The 5,744-nt window shown below is 40.7% G+C and overlaps 1 non-coding gene across 1 annotated transcript; it reads right to left on the reverse strand.

Annotated features, from left to right (window-relative positions):
- Positions 1-2,729: 2,729 nt before the first annotated feature.
- Positions 2,730-2,833, reverse strand: LOC130938518 (small nucleolar RNA R71). Its single transcript, XR_009069682.1, has one exon. It is a non-coding gene; the product is annotated as a small nucleolar RNA R71 (small nucleolar RNA).
- Positions 2,834-5,744: the final 2,911 nt, after the last annotated feature.

Here is a 5,744-nt window from a genome sequence, read left to right on the forward strand (position 1 = left end):
CTATAGGCTAGAACTGATGGCGGCATTCAAGAGAATCCGGAAGGTCTAACCTTGTCTGTGGTATTCTGAGTAGGATTCAATGATTGAATGACTGTGACGTGCTTCAAACTCCTAGCAGGCGGGGCGTTAGTGACAGACGCAAAAGAATCACTGGATTCTATTCCGGCCTGACCGAGAACCGACAGATGATTAGCCTATGCTGTGACAGAGCATAGGAACGTTTTCACTGAGAGGATGGGAGGTAGCCACTGACAACGGTGAAACCCTTGCATAAGCTTGCCATGGAAAGGAGTAAGAAGGATTGGATGAAGACAGTAGGAAAGCAGAGAGACGGAAGGGAAGGCATCTTCATACGCTTATCTGAAGTTCCTACCAATGAATTACATAAGTACCTCTATCTTTATCTTTATGCTTTATTCGTATATCACTATACCCATTTGAATCTGCCTGACTAAGATTTACAAGGTGACCATAGCTTGCTTCATACCAACAATCTCCGTGGGATCGACCCTTACTCGCGTAAAGTTTATTACTTGGACGACCCAGTGCACTTGCTGGTTAGTTGTGCAAAGTTGTGTTTATGCCATGGTATTGAGCACCAAGTTCTTGGGGCCATTACTAGGGATTATTTGAGTTGTGAAAAGCAGTGATCACAATTTTGCACACCAAGTTTTTGGCGCCGTTGCCGGGGACTGTTTCGTGTATGGACAACTGACGGTTCATCTTGTTGCTTAGATTAGGTATTTTTCTTCAGAGTTCTTAAGAATGAATTCTAGTGTTTCAAGGTGATGTTCTTATCATCACCAAAGCTGATTGATTTTCATCAATTTAGCTCTTGAATGCAATGTCCTGCTGAAGCTTGGCTGGCCATGTCTAATTCCTTTAGACTGAAGCTTTAGACTAACATTGCATGATTCCTGGAATTCTCATTAAGAATTTTGATACCTTTATTTTCTTTTTCCACTTAATTTTCGAAAAACAAAATACAAAAAAACTACAAAATCATAAAATCCAAAAATTTCTTGTTTGAGTCTAGTGTCTCATTTTAAGTTTGGTGTCAATTGCATGCATTCATTCATGTGTCTTAAGGATCTTCAAGATGTTGTTGATGATTTCTTACTCTAATCTTTAAATTCTCTTGACTTGAGTGTTTTGTGTGTCTCATATGCATTCTCATTAGTGTCAGTAGTATACAAACTGCTAAGTTTGGTGTCTTGCATGCATTGTTATTTGATTTTAGCTGCATTTTGATTATTAAAAAATCCAAAAATATTTTTAATTTGTGTCTTCTCAAGTCAATAATACAGAGAATTGAAGATTCAGAACATACAGCAGAGGAATTGCACAAGAAAAGCTGGGCGTTCAAAACGCCCAGTGAAGAAGGACAGACTGGCGTTTAAACGCCAGCCAGGGTACCTGGTTGGGTGTTTAACGCCCAAAAAGGTAGTGCATTGGGCGTTAAACGCCAGAATGTGCACCATTCTGGGCGTTTAACGCCAGGATGGCACAAGGGAGAGGATTTTGTTTTCAAATCAATTTTTTTTCAAGTTTTCAAAGTTTTTCAAAATCAAATCTTTTTTTTTAATCATATCTTTTCAATCAAATGTTTTCAAAATCAATTTCTTTCCTTTTTCAAAGATACTTGCTAACAATTAATGATTTGATTGAACATTTCAAGTGTGTTGCCTTTTCTGTTGAGAAAGGTTTAATGTTTGAATCATATCTTTTCTTGATAGCCAAGTTATTAATTTTTAAAATCAAATCTTTTTTAAAATTGCTTTCAAATCATATTTTCTCAATCACAATTTTTTTTAAAACCAATCATATCTTCTTAACTTCATCTTTTTCAAAATAGTTTTCAATCAAATCTTTTTGACTTCTGATTTCAAAATCTTTTTCAAAAATCACTTGATTTCTTTCCCACTCTTATTTTCGAAAATTAATTAATGTTTTTCAAAATGTTTTCAATTTCTTTTACTTGATTTTCGAAAATTACATTCCCTCCTCTCACATCCTTCTATTTATGGACTAACACTATTCCTCAATGCACAATTCGAACTCCATCTTTCTTGATAAGTTCGAATTTTCTACCTCTGTCTTCTACTTTTCTTTTCCTCTGACACCTCAAGGAATCTCTATACTGTGACATAGAGGATTCCACATTTTCTTGTTCTCTTCTCTTTCATATGAGCAGGAACAAAGACAAAAACATTCTTGTTGAAGCTGACCCTGAACCTGAAAAGACCTTGAAGCGAAAGCTAAGTGAAGCTAAGGCACAACTCTCTGTAGAGGACCTAACCGAAATCTTCAAAGGAGAAGCACACATGGCAGCCGAAAACAACAACAATGCAAACAATGCAAGGAAGGTGCTGGGTGACTTTACTGCACCTACTCCCGACTTCTATGGGAGAAGCATCTCTATCCCTGCCATTGGAGCAAACAACTTTGAGCTTAAGCCTCAATTAGTTTCTCTAATGCAACAGAATTGCAAGTTTCATGGACTTCCATTGGAAGATCCCCATCAGTTTTTAGCTGAATTCTTGCAAATCTGTGACACTGTCAAGACTAATGGGGTTGACCCTGAGGTCTACAGACTTATGCTATTCCCTTTTGCTGTAAGAGACAGAGCTAGGACATGGTTGGACTCACAACCTAAAGAAAGCCTGGACTCATAGGAAAAGCTAGTCAATGCCTTCTTGGCAAAGTTCTTTCCACCTCAAAAATTAAGTAAGCTTAGAGTGGAAGTCCAAACCTTCAGACAGAAGGATGGAGAATCCCTCTATGAAGCTTGGGAAAGATACAAACAATTGATCAGAAAGTGTCCATCTGACATGCTTTCTGAATGGAGCATCATAGGTATTTTCTATGATGGTCTCTCTGAACTATCCAAGATGTCTTTGGATAGCTCTGCTGGAGGATCTCTTCATTTGAAGAAGACGCCTAAAGAAGCTCAAGAGCTGATTGAAATGGTTGCAAATAACCAATTCATGTACACTTCTGAAAGGAATCCTGTGAACAATGGGACTAATCAGAAGAAAGGAGTTCTTGAGATTGATGCTCTGAATGCCATATTGGCTCAGAACAAGATATTGACTCAACAAGTCAATTTGATCTCTCAAAGTCTGTCTGGAATGCAAAATGCACCAAGCAGTACTAAGGACGCTTCATCTGAAGAAGAAGCCTATGATCCTGAGAACCCTTCAATGGAAGAGATGAATTACCTAAGAGAACCCTATGGAAACACCTATAATTCTTCATGGAGAAATCACCCAAATTTCTCATGGAAGAATCAACAGAGACCTCAACAAGGTTTCAACAACAATAATGATGGAAGAAACAGGTTTAGCAATGGCAAGCCTTTTCCATCATCTTCTCAGCAACAGACAGAGAATTCTAAGCAGAACCCCTCTGACTTAGCAACTATGGTCTCTGATCTAATCAAAACCACTCAAAGTTTCATGACTGAAACAAGGTCCTCCATTAGGAATTTGGAGGCACAAGTGGGACAGCTGAGCAAGAAAGTTACTGAACTCCCTCCCAGTACTCTCCCAAGCAACACAGAAGAAAATCCAAAAGGAGAGTGCAAGGCCATCAACATGGCCGAATTTGGAGAGGAAGGAGAGGAAGTGAACGCCACTGAGGAAAACCTCAGTGGGCGTGCACTGACCTCCATTGAGTTCCCCAATGAGGAACCATGGGAATCTGAGGATCAAAATGAGACCATAGAGATTCCATTGGACTTACTTCTGCCTTTCATGAGCTCTGATGAGTATTTTTCCTCTGAAGAGGATGAGTATGTCACTGAAGAGCAAGTTGCTAATTATCTTGGAGCAATCATGAAGCTAAATGACAAGTTATTTGGAAATGAGACTTGGGAGAATGAACCTCCTTTGCTCACCAAAGAACTGGATGACTTGTCTAGGCAGAAATTACCTCAAAAGAGACAAGATCCTGGGAAGTTTTCAATACCTTGTACCATAGGCACCATGACCTTCAAGAAGGCTCTGTGACTTAGGGTCAAGTGTAAACCTCATGCCTCTCTGTAATGGAGAAGCTAGGGATCTTTGAGGTGCAAGCTGCAAGAATCTCATTAGAGATGGCAGACAACTCAAGAAAACAAGCTCATGGACTTGTAGAGGATGTTGTGGTGAAGATTGAAAACCATTACATCCCTGCTGATTTCATAGTCCTAGAGACTGGGAAGTGCATGGATGAAACCATCATCCTTGGCAGACCCTTCCTAGCCACAGCAAAGGCTGTGATTGATGTTGATAGAGGCGAACTGATCATTCAAGTGAATGAAGAATCCTTTGTGTTTAAGGCTCAAGGATATCCCTCTGTCACCATGGAGAGGAAGCATGAAGAGCTTCTCTCAAATCAGAGTCAAACAGAGCCCCCACAGTCAAACTTTAAGTTTGGTGTTGAGAGGCCACAACCAAACTCTAAGTTTGGTGTTGAACCCCCACATTCAAACTCTAAGTTTGGTGTTGGGAGGTTCCAACATTGCTCTGAGAAAATGTGAGGCTCCATGAGAGCCATCTGTCAAGCTACTGACATTAAAGAAGCGCTTGTTGGGAGGCAACCCAATGTTATATTATATCTATTTTCTTTTGTTATTTTATGTTTTTTGTAGGTTGATGATCATAAGAAGTCACAAAATCAATGAAAAAAGCAAAGACAGAATGAAAAACAGGAAGAAAAATAGCACACCCTGGAGGAAGAACTTACTGGCGTTTAAACGCCAGTAAGGCTAGCAGGTGGGCGTTTAACGCCCAGTCTGGCACCATTCTGGGCGTTTAACGCCAGAAAGGGGCACCAGACTGGCGTTAAACGCTAGAAAAGGGCAAGAACCTGGCGTTAAACGCCAGAAATGGGCACCAGCCCGGCGTTTAACGCCAGAATTGGCTCAAAACGTGATTTTGCATGCCATTTGGTGCAGGGATGACTTTTCCTTGACACCACAGGATCTGTGGACCCCACAGGATCCCCACCAACCCCACCACTCTCTCTCTTCTTCACTCATTCACCAATCACCTCAATACCTCTTCCCCAAAAACCCTTCACCTATCAAATCCCTTCTTTCTCTTCACCACTCACATCCATCCTTCATAAAACCCCACCTACCTCACCCTTCAAATTCAAACCACTTTCCATCCCAAACCCACCCATACATAACCGAACCATGAACCCCCCTTCTCCTATATATACCCTTCTTCACTCCTTCATTTTCACACAACCTAAACACCACTTCTCCCCCTCTTTGGCCGAACACAAAGCCATTCCCTTCTTCCTCATTTCTTCTTCTTCTACTCTCGTCTTTCTTCTTTTGCTCGAGGACGAGCAAACCTTTTAAGTTTGGTGTGGTAAAAGCGTTGCTTTTTCGTTTTTCCATAACGATTTATGGCATCCAAGGCCGGAGAAACCTCTAGAAAGAGGAAAGGGAAGGCAAAAGCTTCCACCTCCGAGTCATGGGAGATGGAAAGATTCATCTCAAGGGTGCATCAAGACCACTTCTATGAAGTTGTGGCCTTGAAGAAGGTGATCCCCGAGGTCCCTTTTTCACTCAAAAAGGGTGAATATCCGGAGATCCGACATGAGATCCGAAGAAGAGGTTGGGAAGTTCTTACCAACCCCATTCAACAAGTCGGAATCTTGATGGTTCAAGAGTTCTATGCTAATGCATGGATCACCAAGAACCATGATCAAAGTATGAACCCGAATCCAAAGAATTATCTTACTATGGT

This window comes from Arachis stenosperma, chromosome 6 (genome assembly GCF_014773155.1).
Source record: "Arachis stenosperma cultivar V10309 chromosome 6, arast.V10309.gnm1.PFL2, whole genome shotgun sequence".
Taxonomy (NCBI): domain Eukaryota; kingdom Viridiplantae; phylum Streptophyta; class Magnoliopsida; order Fabales; family Fabaceae; genus Arachis; species Arachis stenosperma.